The sequence below is a fragment of the Anopheles bellator genome, chromosome 2 (assembly GCF_943735745.2).
Source record: "Anopheles bellator chromosome 2, idAnoBellAS_SP24_06.2, whole genome shotgun sequence".
In the NCBI taxonomy this organism is placed as follows: domain Eukaryota; kingdom Metazoa; phylum Arthropoda; class Insecta; order Diptera; family Culicidae; genus Anopheles; species Anopheles bellator.
In genome coordinates this window covers 38,590,884-38,608,237 of record NC_071286.1, presented here as the reverse complement: position 1 = coordinate 38,608,237, position 17,354 = coordinate 38,590,884, and positions in this window count along the sequence as shown.

The following is a 17,354-nucleotide window of genomic DNA, read 5'->3' as shown; positions in this document are numbered from 1 at the left end:
ATAAATATAGGCTGGCAATAATATGCTGCCAAATAAAATAAACATCCTCCACCGATCGGAATAGGGCTTGGGGATAGGCTTCCCCCCGGTCGAGGCCGGTCAATCCGTTGGGACCTGCGCGAAGGGAGCAATAATAGGTACACTGGCGCGTTGGCATCGGGTGGTGGCGGCCGCGGCGTGGTGGCGGTGGAAAAAAACACGGGAGCAAAATAAAGGAAAACATGAATAAAACTGACATCCGACAACATTATGTGCGCCCGCCGGCACCCGGCGTGGAACGAGACCTTCCTAGGACATGGCGTGGAGCCTTTTACGCTGGCCTGTGTGTGCCCATCGTTCAAGGGCTTCCGTTCGAGCATTGCCATCGACTCCCGCCTAGTGGCTGCGCTTCTCGGGATGAGGTTCGAAAGAACGTTCGTGTCAGGGTCTTAGCTTCGAAGCACCGCACTGTGGGCACCAGCATCCACTAGCGGAGGTCACTAACGTGTTAAATATCGGAGTTAAATATCGGAGTATGTTGCGCAATATATTTAATTTGCTTTTATTTGATTTTACTTGTCTACTAACGAACCGTATAAAAAGTTGAAAAGATGATAAATAGAGGGCGCTGCCTTTTTAGACATTCACACGATGATCACTACTCTTATTTACTATTGGCCAGCCAAGAGAACTGGGACCAGATTCTTCTTATTCAGTTACAACTGCCAAACGGTCTTGGCCTGCACCAGAGACAATGTAAATCTCTGTTGTTTTCTGCCACAGTGTGTTTTTACGGATGGAGCTGATGGCCCCACGCCAACCCCCATGTTACGCCGCTATCGAGAATCGAATGACCAGTTGTGTGACAACGACGAGCGTTACCGACTGCACTATCAATGGGGGCAACCCTGATCGGTTGAATCATAACATAAGATTGTTTGTCCTAATTGATGTAAAGCCTCGAGCAGATGACGTTACCGTCTGAATGTCAAAAACAATGTGAATGTGTCAAAAACACTATTTACGGATTGGGTGAACTAAATTTTTATATGTGGAGTTGAGTTGACCATGAGGCCATGAGCTAATGTTGGTGATGGCGGAAGCATTTGTTTACATCTCGAAGCAGTTCTTGAAACTCACCATGACCGTCTCAAATTAGTCGGTTTCACTTTCTTATCTACCGATTTTACGATCAATTAAGTCTACCTGTGAGCTTGGCGCAAAACTTGTTTACTTAGTTAGGCAATGTTGCCAGACTCTTTGCTTTGCTAATGGCGGACGCTGTCCGTTGAATAATTCACAACGATCGACCGAAAACTGACGGAGATCTGCGCCGATAATTAAACATTTTAAAGATACATAGAATACATGGAGAGTAATAATATCACTCTAATATAGGTTACAACAAGAGCTGGCAGGATTGGACCAGGTTCGTTAGCAAAATACCAAGAAATTTGGGATATCTGGGAAAGAATTCCATCTTCACCAACGCCGTTAGCGTTAGTTGGAAAAAGGCTGTTATGCGTGTAGGTTGAATCTATCTCCTCGAGTTATGGCTTTTCTCTGATGGAACATAATCATTATTCTATTCGATAATAATCATTTCAATCTACTCCAAACCACGAGGATCAAAATTTTCACAGCCACGGATGCGTTTACATCTCGGGGCAGTTCTTGGCATTGGTCCAAGCCAGCCAGCGCTTGATTAGAGTGATCTGAGACAGTAAGTACTAGGAGTTTTCAGATTTTTCAGGAGTTCGCTTCCGGTTTCAAAGTCGTTTCCGGACAGAGTTGCTGATACGTCTGATAGCAGCTGTAAAACCTCTTAAAGATTTCTTTGACCAATTGGCTAATGCGAACGCGGGATGGTTGGCGAGCGAGCATCACACCGACCAGTAGCGGTCTGGCGTGATGAATGAACCTTTTTGGAATGAAAAGCGGCTCGTCATCGGGCGACGGACGAACGGTGGGACCAGTGCCGGACGCCGGCCCACAACCTGGCCATCGTGTCCGGTGTCTCCCACTGTGCCGCACACCCGGCACACCGTTTAACTACTTCGCTACGCAGCAAAAAAAACTGGGGTTCGATTTTATCGCACGGCCCGCGGTCAGCAGCAGTATCGGGGCCCAGCGTGTGGTGACGATGGATTTACTCTTGGCCAGGAACAGTCTCCCCCCGCCGGAGTACCCGCCGGGCCGGGACCAGCTAGACGGATCTCATCTCCTGCCGGCGATTGTGTGGGGATGAAATTTGCATTTTATTACACATCCCCCGGCGAGCGAGATCCCCCGGTGGGCCGGCGGCGATGGCGACTGGACTCGTAGGACAGGTGACTCGGCCGGGAGATGCTCCTGCAGCAGCCACGACCCCGGCGCGATCGCTGGCTCGAAGGCGAGCCTTCGGCCCAACACTTTTCGTGTCTCGTTTGGCTCCGGAAGGGTCTCCGGGTACGGGGAGAGTGGAGTAATTGATTATTCTAATGCTATGCTCGTTATGCGCTCCACCTGCGTCGCCCGCCGCCACCCCCCCAACAGGGCCGTTAGGCACTGGGGACAGACGCATGTCACCTTCCGCCAGGGGGTGGCGGGTATTGAGTTATGAGTTTGGGGCGCCCGCTGAACCTGCCACGGCTGACACGGTGACCGGGCGACAATGGCAACAGTTCGGTGGTGGCGATCGGTTTTCCGTGGGGTGGGAAAAATGTCGAATAATTTATGATGCGTCTCGACGGGAAAATGCGTCGTCGTGCGCAGGAAAATGGCGCCAGTACACGCTGGCCCCGCCGGCATGGACGACGTTTCCCGATGATCCTTGTTCTCTCTTTGCACTTTTCGCCTTCCCAAAAAAAAACACGGCGAAACAGCCACGAGGCCACGCAACGCCCGTAACGAATTTATGCTGCACCGCCATCGTGATCGGATCGTCCGTCGGTGTTTTTTTTTCCTGTGTATGTGCGTCTTCCGCGTCTTCCTTCTCACACGCAGCCCCCAAATCGATTGTGTTAATTTATTTTATTTCACTTTATTACAGGTTTCGCACTTTGGCCACGGCCAATCCCTTCGCGGGACGCGCCTCCTTAGCGCACTCTCACCCCGTCCGGCAAGCACGTGTGGACGGTGGGGGTGGCGGGAGCGGGCATGTTTCAAGGCTGCGCTCGAACATTGTGCGCGCAAATCGTTTTCGCGTCGTGATCGCGATCGACGCCGGCTTCGTCGTCGTATATATGACGGCGTTCCCTTTTCTCGATCCGCAATCCTTCACCTCCTCCTTCCGGGGGTGGCTCGAAGAGGGGTAGGGCTTTGGGGGTGGCAAGGTGGCTTAGTGTAAACATTCATAAACCTATTAGTTGCCAGCAACGCCTTCCTTCGCCTTCCAGCCAGCGGACCAACGCCCGCCGTGTGATCATCGGTGGTGGTGGTGAGCATAAGACGCTCCTCGCAGCGCCCATATCGGCGCCGAGCGATCGAAAGGGGGAAGAACGCAACGATTGGGTCGGGTCTCACTCTCTCGGGATGGGGGTTCGCGTGAAGAAGCGTTGCTTCGCGGATTGTGCTTTCTCATGCTCGGCGCTCGGCGATACTAAATACTAAACATTATTTGCATTGTGATCATGTGCCGGTGGGAAAAGCACATTTTCATCCCCACCATCGAGCCAGCTGCGGGACGGCGTGTGTGTGGTGGCGATGAAAGTATGTTGTGATTAGTTTTGTAAAAACACAGATACTGTGGAACGGACGTATGGGTACCGTTACTGGCGCGAAATGTGTACCCTTACAATGTCAAGTCCTGTGTTGTTCTCCCAGGGGCATCCCGTTACGAGGAGAGCGTGTGCTGAATTGGGTTTGATAAGAGTTTTCAACATTTTGGACAACATTCTGATCATTTTCATGATTCGGGCTGACTACCCAGAACCCGGGAGCTAAAACATACTTGTAAAAAGATCCTGACAAAAGAAGATCCAACAACTTAAGCTACTTTCCGTTTGTGACCGAATAAGTGTGTCACGAAAACGAATCCCTTCGTAGCGATTCTGAAAAGGAAGGAAGCACCGTTTTCGTGACAAACTTTAAAATCAAATGGCTCCTTCCCTCTTTTCAGACTATCACCAGCGGATGTTTGTAACTAACTGAGCTTATTCTCTCAATCGCGCGCAACTTTGATCCTTTACTGAAAAGAGCCTGCTCTTCTCTCCCTTTTACACATTGGCAGCCTCTCTCTTTTCCGCACATACACATTGGCAGCCTCTCTCTTTTCCGCACAAGTGCACAGCCATGAAAGGCGAAACATTAAATTTAATTATATTATTTGTTGTCCTAAAGAAGGTCTAAACATAACACAACTATCTATGTTCACCATGGACAATGATATCTGGTCCTCCTGCTCATGCAATACAGTGATTTCCGGTGAATAACTACCAATCGACTGTGTCTCATCCGTAGTTTACCCTTCTGCGCTGCACCGGCCCATCGGTGTAAAAAAGGCCTTATTATTCAGTGTAGTCTTACTGAACATCGGGAGCAATATTTTTCCTTCGGCTGATTTCAGTTTCAGCTAAAAGCTTACAATAATATTTAGAATTTATTATTTTACCAGTTTGCACAAACAAAATTCCTTTCGCATACACAACAAAAACTGATATTAACACCTTCTTGGTCGATTTTTGGACACGAACTCGTTCAGGAACCGACGAACTAGGTTCAGACTACTCTTTAGCATCTTGTTTTGATCCAGGATTATGATGATAGACCCAAGTCTCATGCATAGTGATGAGTCGAAACACAAAGTCAACTTTACCATTTCGAAAACGCTCCAATTGTCACCGAGAAAGTCAACATTCAACCGAGAATCAACATTTGTTCATAAATTTGCTTTGCTTTGCTTTGCTAAACCTCCAAAAAATTAAATACAAAATTTTCCCAAACGTAGGATTAACTGCAGCACTCTAAATGGAATTTAAATCCTGTGATAAACAGTAAATTATCCAACAGAATTTCTTAACACGCTTGACTTATCAGGAAGACATTTTGAAGTTGAAGATTGGAACGATGATTATTCCTTTGAGAAATATAAAAATTTTGTAACGGTACTCGGCCTACCATAAAAAGTTAATTACGACCATCATAGAAGCCAATAAATTGAAAATAGTGTGATCCATAATGTGTTTGGATTTTAAACTATCGTTTACTTGACCAACTTGACCGATTGAAACATCAAATTTCATTTTGGACTAGTACCAAATAGCAATACTATTACTAATCGATCGAGTAGAATACCAAAAACACTGACCGTCCTTTGAAATAAGCAATAAATTGCCATAGATGTGTAATGAATTGGAAACTGTCACCGAGAAGCGAATGTTGAACTTTGTGCAAATCCTCTTTACTTTTCAAAATAATTAAAACAAGCAGATCCTTAACTGGTCCACAGCTGCAATAACAATTTTTACGGATTTTTCTTAGCTTTTGGGTCCAACAAATGGAACAATACGCCCCATTGTCCACCACCGAGCGGAGCTCATTACGAAAGGACATAAAGGGTGCCAGATATCCACCAGAAGTTGACAGAGTTTATGGCAAAAACACGGCGAACCGGTCAAGCACCGGCGGACCCCAACGAGAGTAATGACCCAGAAAACCGAAAAACGAAACCTTGCCAAGGGGGACCGAAAAGCTCCCGACCGACCGATCCCCCTCATCCCTCCTTCTCCCAGGGATGCAACGAAGAAAGTTGAACGTCCCACCGAAAAACAAGAAATGCGTCTCGCGTTTTGCGATTTCGGCAGGCGAACCCCAAAGCTCCAAGTGAGACGTTTTCGGGTTGCACGATAATTTATGTCCTTGCGCCGCGGAACGATTCCCTCGGCCGTGGACGGATGGCCGAGCAACTTTTTCCGGCCTTGCAGCAGCAACCACGGCACAGCAACGTCCCGTGGGCCAACGTCAATGTAAACCTGGGCCGAGCCGGACCCGGCAGGCTTAGGTGCGGCCGCGCTCGTGGCGCACTTTCGGTGAATTATTGCGCCCAAAATGGCACCGAACGAGCTACAATTTCAACCTCCTCCAGCCCAGTCCCCTCCCAACCCATTAATGATGATTTCGCCGTTGGCTGGCCAAGGTCCCGGCCGTGCGCGAATCCGATGTTGCCGGGGCGAATGGCGAAACATATTAATACTCGCCCCGCCACAAGCCCTACATAATTTTGGCTATCCACGGGTGGTGCTGGTGGTGTTTTATGTTTGCTGCCCCCGAGTTCGCCCGACCCAGCTCGTAAAGCTTCTCCGGGACCCGCACACCCTTTCCCCGCACACGCCGATTTGAAACGAATGGCGGACCCGTAAATTGTGGTCGCGATTGCCGCGTGGACTGCTGAATAAGTCGAGCGCGCATTTAATCGTTATAAATGCATAAAATATGCATTCGTCGTCCGCGGTGTGTCCTGTGGGGCACGGACTGTGGACGGACGCGGCCGGCGCGCACGGAAGAAGGCCCGAAAAGCGGGACTTCCACGTATCGAGGTTTATGTTTTATGCTTGTTTGATTACGGCTCGCGACGCTAAATGGGTAGCGGCCTCAAATGCAAATTCCGGCGTGTCGAGAGAGCCGGCCGTCGGCGTGTGGCCCCGGTTGCGACGATGCCGTAAATGAAGCAGTACAATAAATTCATTGTGATTTTCATTGTGCGAACCGAGCCAGGCCAGTCCAGGCGGCGGTTGGTATGGTGTCGGCCTTTTGTTGGCCTTTTGTTGGCCATCCCTTAGAAGGAGCGCACATATTGGCCGATCCTTTGCGCCGTTGCTCCCGGGACCCCCATCGTTAGGATAAGTTACGATTAGCGCCAAACACCATTCTGCATTGTGGCCTCTCACTGGACCAACTGTGGTTCGGTTTCCCTGCCAGTTCCCGTGGCTTCCGTTCAGCGACACGCACGTTATCGTTTGCGTGAGCTAGTTCCCGATGACTACTTTCGCGCCCGACAACCCACAGAAACCCAATTCAAAGGTTCCCAACACATGGAACCGGGTGCTACCGATGGGACGCCCGATGAAACGTGGTGGTCCACAATGGTCCAGCAAAATTGACCGACGATGACAATTGTGGTGCAAATTTTTCTCGCTCCCGCAAGACATTCGCGAACGATTCGATTTTTTGTGGTTTCCTTTTGGGCGACCACAACCGAGGCGGATCGAAGCCAGAATAAATTGCGGAATGAATTGGGCCAAAGTTTTCGGGCGGGAGCGACTTCCAATCTCTCCGCAACAATTACGCTCCGGTTGGCTGATGATGATGTAGCCGCTGATGATGATAATGTGCCAAAGTACTCACCGCGGGACATCGCAAGGGTTCGTACGGTCTTGGGTGGCCGTTTTTGGAGAGGTTCTGCCATCGCTTCTTGCCGTGTCTATTTGAGCGAAATCGACAGAGGCGATCGTAGGCCACCCCGGCGAGCGCTACCGAACGGGAACATCGGGAACCGATCATTTAACGGATCGCTGGAGTGCCCGATTTTTACGCCTACTTACGGCCTGCGAATGAGAGATACGTGCGTTGTTATTAGGACCCATGGCGTGGCGGCGTGAGGACAGCCTTGCCCGAAGGTGGCCTCATGTTTTTCGGTGGTGGTCCCCGCTTCTGTTTTCTTCTTCGCTGTCCGCCGACCATGGCACTGTCAGGGCCGCATAAATACGCCAACGTGCTACCGTGGACCGCGTGTCCGTCATGATGATGGTTCACTTTCTCGCTTATGTTTGGCACCCCGTTTTTTTTGCGCGTTTCTGCCATTTCAGCCCCCAGCCACTCGGATTGGTATCTTTGGGTTGGCGGTAATGTTGGCTGGAGTGGAACGATTTATTATTTCCCTCCGTGCCCAAAAGGTGCGGTCCAAAAACGCCCCGAACGCACCCCAGCAGCATACGGTGCTGCTCGACAAACGTAGAATTAGTGACGCAGATTTTACACAATGTGTATTCATTGGGGCCCCTGGACGCTGGAAAAGTGCGAACGCGATTGCGATGAAGTGATCACTTTCGGGAGCTGCTGAAAGTATGTTCTGCGCGCGCGAGACGTTCGAGAAGAACCATCTGGCGCTATTTCGCACTGGCTAGTTATTTTGATTGGCGGTGGTCCAAGTATTAAGCGTCAAAGTATGAAACTTTTACTTCGTTTCAATCACAAACCCGAAACAGCACTGCCCTGGGAACCGATTGGGATTTCTTGTGTCGAAGTTTGATTTACGATTGAGCGATTCATTAATTCACCGATCACCGATTCCTCCACATTTCGTTCGTAGCGAACCAGCATTTTGTGGTTCCGATCAGGCGACCAATTTTTTAATACTCCATTCAAAAGGTCTAGGCCCACAAGGAAGGGATTCCGTCGCACAGAATGAGTTTTTAAAATGTTTTCAAACATTTATCGAAAAGCCGAAAGCAAGAGAAAGAAGAAGAGAGAGGAAAGTAAACCACACTAGCGAACTAGAAAGTGTAAACGATTTACCAGCATCTCGACAGTGGGATTCAATCCGTTACATTTGGGACCACCTTCGGGAAGGTGTTCGGGGCCACTCCTGGTGGAGAGGGCCCATGCCCATAAGCATCGCAAAATTTCCCGTTTAATGGGTTTTCGGGGTTTCGGATCCACGTTCGTTTGATCGCAGCCGCTTAACTATCGGTCGCCCCGGCGGCCGATGGCCTGACGTTTAATGGCTCAATATGAATTTTAATACGATCAATCACGTACCATCGGGACCGATCGGCGCGTCCTGGGCTCTCAATGTTGAGTGTTGATAAAAAGCAGACAAGCATTAGGGCACACGCCGCCCCACGCTCCGACCCACATAATCCGGCGCGCCGATGAAGATCGATGTTTCCAGGACGCTTCTGAGTAACAAATAGCCAGCGGAAGAAAGTCGTTAAACAATTTGCCGATCGGCGCGACGTGATCGGCGCGCTACGCTTTACGATCGCGAGTTCGAGCAGGGGTTCGTGTTTTGGTCTATAGTTTTATGTTCCGTAAGCCTTGAAGGAGATGGTCCAGCTCGTGCAACTCGCAGTCGGAAAGTTTGATTTAACCTCAGTGGCCCAATCGGCCGAACATCTTTATTACGGTCATAAGGTAGATGGTTGGTTGACGGATGGTCATTTATCTGTGGTGCTCCGGTCGTCAACCATCAGTTCACTAACGATTCCTTGCGGTCGGTAAGCCGCCAGGCGCTGGTCTTAAGCGTTTAAGATGATGCATTTTGGCTTCTAAAATGGTGTAAATAGGTACCGGACCTCCAATGAATTTTGATCTAAAATAATTCGTTCAGCAGTAACATCCGTCAGTAACGCCATCTAATATAGAAATATTACTGCCTAGCTATTGGATAGAAGGTCAGCCAATCCGTCATCCTTGCACAAGGAGTCTGAAAAACTTTTCAGCTACGTAAAAATTCCGTGATGTGATACGAATTGTTCCGAAAACGTAGTTCATTACACACTTCCCGCTCGCGTTCGCACTGGTAACTCCTCGAACGTGTTGGTATCAAGGTGTTTCACCTTCAGAAAAAGCACAACCCATCCGAGGGCTGCGCCACAACCGTACAGGAACAGGAAGAGTGGTCAGTTATGATAATAAAATCGTCCGGCGAACAAGCAAACAAGCCCGGGTCTCGCCCCATCGGGAGGATGGCAGTAAGATATAAGAAATGATAATAAAAAAAACAAGAAACACTCCCAACCAATTCGATCCTCCTCGAACCCGCAGCCGAGGCCCCCGTCGGCTCACCGGCCCTTTCACGAGTGCGGTGAGTGAAATCGCAAAAAGGCAAATCGTGCAGTTTGTTTGCGCTCCTCGAGTGCAATCAATAACGGGCCGTGGTTCGCCGGGTTGAGACCGATGTACGCGGTGTGGCTGGGCACAGAAGAAGGGCTACGGGACGGTGGTGGTGGTGGAGCGCTTTGGTAGCGCGATGAGAGGCACGATGACGGATTGCGGATCGAATCGGATCGAAAGGGTTTGTGTCCCGGCTGTCGACATTGCTCGTTACTCGGCCCCCGGCCACGGACAGGGGCCGCCCTCGGAAACAACTTCACCCGTCAGCGGTGCGTCACTCCCGGGCAGGCAGCATAAATAATACCGGGCGGATCGGGGGCGAGAAGGGGTCGAGGAAGCCGAAGCGGGGCAAAAATTAATATCCCTATATAGATGTTCGACATAACTCATTTGGCAAATTTTTAACGACTTCTCGTCGGTGGATTGCTTATTTACTCCGCCACAGCTTCTCCACCGCGCCCCTGGACCGTGCGGACCTGGACCCGGACCACCTCACCTGTTTGCCTCACTCACTTTTATGGTCACTAAAACAGAAGAGACAAACTGGTCGCCGCCGGTCGGTCGAGATGCCGGCGCAGCATAAGCGCGACGGGCTATTGAGGAAGCAGCAAAAATAGGAACCGACACGAGAAAGAAACAGTGCCACAAAGAGAACGAGAGCAGGCTGGGAAAGCGAGAGAGGGAGAGAAGAGGGAGAGGAAGAGAAGATTCAGGGCGCAGTAAAGCTTCTCCTGTAAAAGCTTTTCCGGTTTAGCGAATTACGCACCCCACTGGAGCGGTGTAACGGTCCGGTGGATTTCGGGACAGTGCCTATGTCAAGTGGCCATTGGGAGTGGTCTTTTTAATTTTTATCACGTAAACTAGTAAACTAGCCACCAAAGTTTTTGAACCAATTTTAACAGACAACATCTACATCTACACCTATCTACATTTAACTAAGGACGACGAAGAACTACAGGGTGGGCAAATTAGCGTGTAATTTGTCATTTGGTTTTAAAGCGAAAATGGCTTAATATTTTTCAATGCTTAAACTTTTATTTGATAGGTTGATTCCTGTTGTCTTGTTGAAAACCAAAAAAATCACTCTTTGTGGGTGTATTGGCTTCTCTTGCACGACGTGTGGGTTTTTTAAACCCCAAAAACAACAATTCTGCTTATTGATATAGCCACCGAGGTGGAAATGAGCTGCAATGAAATGTGTCGACCTACACCTTTGGAAATAATTTTTTGATAATTTTTCCTAATTTTCTGCAACCGAAATTGTATTTTATACATACATTTTAGGAATTAACCTTTCAAATAAAAGTTCAATCATCGAAAAATATTCAGCCGTTTATTTATAACCAAATGAAAAAGTAAACGCTGATTTGCCCACCCTGTATACATATAGCTATATTTATAGCTATAAACAAGTCCAGTCTCACCGGCACGATCAGTGTGTATGAGTTGCAATCACTAGTGACCAAACAAAAGTGGTGTTTATAAATGTTTAACAAGTCCTTAAATGACAAGTCCATGAGTTACACTGATTTTGCGGTTCCCGGCAACCTTCCGCGGAGGTTATTGATACGTTCCGTTACATCACTCCGACTTGCACACTCGAACACTGGGAACACTTGAACGAACTAGTTGATTTGTGAATGCTTCCTATATTAACACCACTTAGACCAGCGTGTTTAATGTGCTTTTCTCTAGTTCAATGCCAATCCGGCTCAGTGAAGTGTTATTGACAAGAGGTTTTGTGCCCGAGTGTTCCGTGTTCGAGAACCGCGTCGATTACAGCTGAAGTGCAGCTCCGAAAGTGATGGATAAAGAGGTCATTGCGTGATTTGCTTAATACGATTAAAAATACCTTCAATATCTAGACTGCAAACGCCCCGTTTCACTGCGTTGGTATAATTCCTTCTGTTAATTTTTCCCCTCCGGTCACAGTTTGCATTGGTGCAACAGTTGCAGCCGGCTCTCATTTCGTAAACGGCTCATTAAAGCTCATCAGCACCCTTTTGAAGGTTGAGCGAAATGGAACGTTTTCCCGTGATCGTGACCAACGGGAATGGGACCGACCAGCCGGGACCCCATTTCCACGGCTAATGAGCCACGCCACTTTGGCTTCTCCAATTCTTATCATCCCACAACCCGCGGAGTTTTCTGGGGCGACAGCTAACTGAATAAACCGCGGTCTCGGCCAAAACATTCGTCACCGACCGTCCGGGCGAAAGGGTTTTAAGGCAACAGCTTCCGGCCCAATGCTCTCTACAACTCGCGGGTCGGGTGAACATTTCGCGTTTCTGCTCGCGGCCGCGGCCGGCCGGGGTTCTGTGAATCTCATCCGTCACCGTTTGCTTTCATGCGCAAAGACCAGTGCCGCTGGCTGTGGGAGCACACGACCGTGAAACACGATCCCAGTCGAGTGTGCCTTTATTGCTATACTCACGGCCGCCTTAGATCACCGCCTAATACTCTATCATCGTTAACGCAGCTTCCAGCTCACAGAGGAGTTGTATTACAGTATCCCGTTCGCTAGCCGATCGTAGACAACCGGGTCGCGATCATCAGATCTGCTAAAATTACAGCATGTAAACATCAACATGCTTATTTAGTAACTAAAACCGTAGACAAAGGGATCATTTTTTCATAACCCTTTTTTTAACTGACGTTTCGTAAACGTAGCTCGAGCATCGCACGTAAAAGGTATATTGGTGCGGGCAGCCTGGCCAGTAATACGACACTGGCCATTGCCTTGGACCGTCCTCTCAAAACAACCCGCTGACGAAAACGTTGACGAGCAGAGCATAGTCGTTTTTTGCGCAGTGAACGCCAACGACGGAACGTCTCCGGTTGAGCCGTCACGTGGCGTCGGAGTGTGTGATGCGAAATAATAAGCTGCAACTTTGGCAACCTTCGCACCTTTCCTAATGGCGAAACGGGCAGACGAAAACGCTGGGCAACAACTTAGTTGCATGGTTGCGCCCCCGGGCGGCAACCCTTCTCCGGCGTAATATTGCTGCGGCCGATTTGAACTGCAACAATTGCTCCGGCACACATTCGTGACAGATGTTTCCAGATCATCATCCGCGGGCCTAGTCTTTACGTTTGCGGGCGGGACATTTCATTCGTAGCCGTCCTATGCAATGCCTCACTTTCGAGGGACACTCGTTCTGGTTTCTCTACGTACGAACCGCGGTCAAGAAGAAGGTATCTCCGTGGCAGTTGCCAAGATTGCTGGCAACAATGTTTTCACCTTCTGCGGGTCTACTTACTGACAGTGCCGACGCATCTTTTGCTCTCGCTGTGTGTTGGCCAACAAAACATGTAACAATGTTCACGAAAGGAAAGTCGTTCGATTAATATTTGTACCAGCAGTTAACAATCACGAGATGGGAAGTACTTTACTGCGAAAACTCCAGACTAATGCTTCAATTCTTTCAAGCGCAGAGTATTGTAAATTTACTTGTATTTTAACCTATTAATTAATATTTGTTCTCTCAGACAGAAATCGTATCACTTGTAGTTGGTATATCAGCTTCGTGTGGTTTTTGCGTTGAAGTCTGAAACTCTGGAAAACGTTCTCTGAAAGTCTTTTCAGCTGTTTGTCCCCAATGTCCAGCTATTTATCCCTGCTAAATCTAAAACATTGCAAAACACCCGAAGTGGTCACCTGACATTACCATATATTTTCTTGTGCTTTGATCATTGACGAAGTATTTTTAGATCTTAATCTTAACGGCAAAGAAATACTTGTCAAACCATTATCAGTTTATGGTTCAAGAAGTTTCATTACGACAAATTTGCTTAAGAGAGCTGATGCTTGTCGTTCCTCGTCTTTTCCTTAATACGGAAAGCCGTTCACTACTTATTTTTACATTGGAAAAATTGTTACGTAGAAAGGGTAAGAAATTGACTGAAGAAAGCACGAGACGAACAGATGAGTGTCGCTGCTTTATGAAGTGCCAGGTTGATAACGGGTTTGTTATCTTTGCCTTGTGCTGTTCGTGGAAATTCAAATCGATTCCTGAATAGTTCTGTAGACCAGTTGGCATGTCTGAATGGTGAAAACGGCAGTTGTAATGGTAACGATCGCGGCTAAATCGAATAAGATGAAGGCACGAAAGAAAGTGAATGGGCACCAACGATGTGCAGTGCCCAACCAACGACGCAAAATTGAACAGATCACATTCTGATCAACATTCTCGCTTTTTGATTAACGTTTCTTCATAGAAACATGCCCCAGACATTTTGACTGGACGTGCTATAAATTTCCTTTACAATATTAAATTCATAAAATGTATTCTCTACTGATCTACTATTAAAAGTCTGGAGTTAGTTTATTAAAATAACTGGAGGGTGTTGTATCTAAAAGTGATTGACTAATATTTTAATTCGCATTATTTACGATAGCATTTTGAACGAACGTATCAGAAAGATAGCATAGTTTGTCGTCGCTCCTAGCTGTTCTACATTCCATGGCTGTGGTCCATTTTTCCTGCGCCCGAATGATGCAACGTCCAGCGTTATGAAGGCAGGCATTACCCGTTGGCATTTAGAACACCGGGCGGCCACTGAATGTGGAACGCATTCTGGGACTAGCTGTCGAAAGAAAAACAATGCCACAAAGCAAAATAGCAGCTGCAAATAGCAGGGCGCACAAGAAGCTGCCAAAGCCCGCCGGTGGCCGACTCCTGTAACCGTCACTCTTGTAACGCGCCCATGTAGGCGCAAACGATGCAGGAAAGGAGGAAAAAAAAAGAATCCAATCGAATAAAAAACAAGCCTCACCAAAGAATGGACCGACCGGGTTCGTGAGGAGAGAGGGCAGCATAAAACATTGCGAACAACATGTAAACGTTCGCCTGAACAAAATTCGTTCGGTGCACATAAAACGCGGTCCGCAGGCGCAGACCTGCCGGATCGCCACCACCGGCCCACCCTCCGGCGTCTGGCGTCGTTGGACCGACCGAGGAAAAGTTCGACGAAATCCAAAGCAAAAAAAAAGGGAAAGAAAACCCAAACTCACCCGAAAGGTTAAGTCCGCGTGGTAGCCAGTCCGTGTGGCAGCTTAGTGACGTTGGAACATGAGAAAAATAAGGCAAAGCATCGCGCGAAGCTGGTCAAACCATGGCCAGGTTCCGCAGGATTATGTGCGCGACGCGACCCGGCGGCGAAGATGAAGTCGGCCCACGGCGTAGGGGGCTAGGAACCGGGTTCAGGCCAGGCCTCCGTCCAGCAAGTGGCGTTTACAGCGAGCAGTGATTTATCGTTTATGGGCAAGGTTGATTAATTTCATCGATGGTTTAGTGCCAAATGTTCACTACATTGTTACTTAATCCGGCTTGCGCAACAATCCGGCGGCCGGCCGTGTGATGAAGTGTCTTAGTCATGTAACGGCCATTGTTGGCGCGAATAATGGGCCATTCCTCCCGGAGCATGGCATGGCACGCCACACGGCATTATTTCGGGTGCCACGCACTCCGAGCGTGTAAAATGCGTACAAGCGATGGGTGACAAATAGGGTAACCCGTTTACGGTTACCACCACCGAAGAGAAAGGTCATTTCGTACACCATTGTGCCATTTTGCACAATTCCCATTCGACAAAAAACGGGCGAAAATGGCCACTTGGTGGATGGCAGCATAAATCCAGCTTCAATCAGATTATTGGCACCGTTTCAATCAGCGAAGAATGCAACCCCATGGCCGTGGTTCCACCAGGAAAGGGATGGTTCCCCACCCACCGAAGGCCACCGAAACTAAAATATGATCGAGACCCCCGCACACCTGAGCCGTACTTCATTTGCGCGCCCAGAAAGCCCAACCCCGATTGGCCGTTAATGGGCCATTTGATCGGCCGCCCAGGGGAATCGGTTCCATTACCTCGTGCGAAGCGGCAGAAACGGGGCAACCCGACGGGGTAATGCGATTCGATTAGGCGGATTCACGGACGGTTTTGAGCGGGTTTCGACAGGAGCGTCCGACGGTGCCGCCGCCGCCGCCTCCAGCGGACGCATTTTAATGGATCATCAACATTATTCTATTCGCGCTCCAAGGCGCTCCTCGGACGGAGAAAATCGGACGGGAAAATCACCATAATGAACCGATTATTTCCTGGCAGTAGGGCGGGGGCCCGGATGCGATCGCGCCCCCGCCCGTCCGCGAATGGTCCATTTCGTTTTATTGAGCAGTCAACACCATTCCATCATACGCGCGCAGGGGCGCTTAGTGGCGACCATTAATTTCAATTAAATCAAACATTCAATATTTGCTGATCTGTGCCGAGCGAGCCCGGTCGGTCGGTGTCCCCCGTTGCTTGCGCCTCTTGCGGCGGGCAGTCCTGCGCCAAACGAACGCCGCGGACGGCGTGGCCGGCATGCCGAGCGCCAGCATGACGTGCCAGCAATAGGCGAAGGCAATAATTCATAAAATTTGCATCCTTTATTATGGGTGCGCGCGCGCGGCTGGGCCGTGATTATTAACATGACAGGCGGACATCAGTTTCTTACCTTTCGCTCCCTGTCGTTTTCCGTTTTTCCACCACCACAGCTGTTGATTGGCCCCGTTGTGCGGCGCTGGAATGCGTTTCTGGAGCGTTTCCCAGTGCTCCAGTGTACGTCTGCAGTTTTATCTGCATCCTCCAACTAACTTGTAACAGGTAGATGGTGCACGGCGCACAGGATTTAGAACGGGCTTACCCGTTGGAATTGGAAAATCTGTCTTTCCATCCTTTCTCAAACGAGAAAGTAGAGTCTTGCACTTGGAATAAGCGAGAATTGGATCAAATTATGCCACGATGTTTGCATGAAAAGACTCGATCCGAAGTACGGGATTGATTTAAGACGATATGAGGGCAAGAGGGGCACATCATGGAAACATTAATTGAAACATAAAAGCAGCAAAAGCATTGAAACATAAAAAAGCATAAAGTTCGACGAAGCACAATATTTTATGAAATACAATGTTCAAACGTTTAAATTAGTCAATTCAGTCAAAACATCAGTTAAGTCGGTTAAATATTGGATCTGCTTGTTTAGGACAACATTGGGTAATTATACAAATATTTAGAACAAAATACCGTTGCGCTGTTTTTTAAAAACATCCTCGAGGTACTATATCGCTCTTGATTTTAACTTTCATCAAATTTTGGTAAGCTTTCGAGTTAATACGACCAGTTTCATGGAAATTTCCAGACCAGTTTCATGGGATGTTGACTATTCATTTATCAATTCGTTTCGTTCTTAACTAATTCCATTCATCAGCTTTAGTACAATGTACGTCACCTTTATTTTCATCACCTCTTATTATTTGGCCCTGTTTTTGTCCAATAGTTTACAAAAGCCTTGTTATTTGAAACATTAAAACTTATATTTAAGACAATTTGCCATTCTTCAGCGGTTTATTTACAATATTGCATGTTTTTAACCAAGAATCAAGGTGTCTTTTGCGCAAATAGCCTTCAACTAACATTCAACAAGAGCGATTCCATAAGTAGATATCGCCAGAGACTTTCACTCTTTTTCAAAAAAAAAGTGGCAACATCTTCGACAAGCTTAGTTCCAGACCTACGATGGC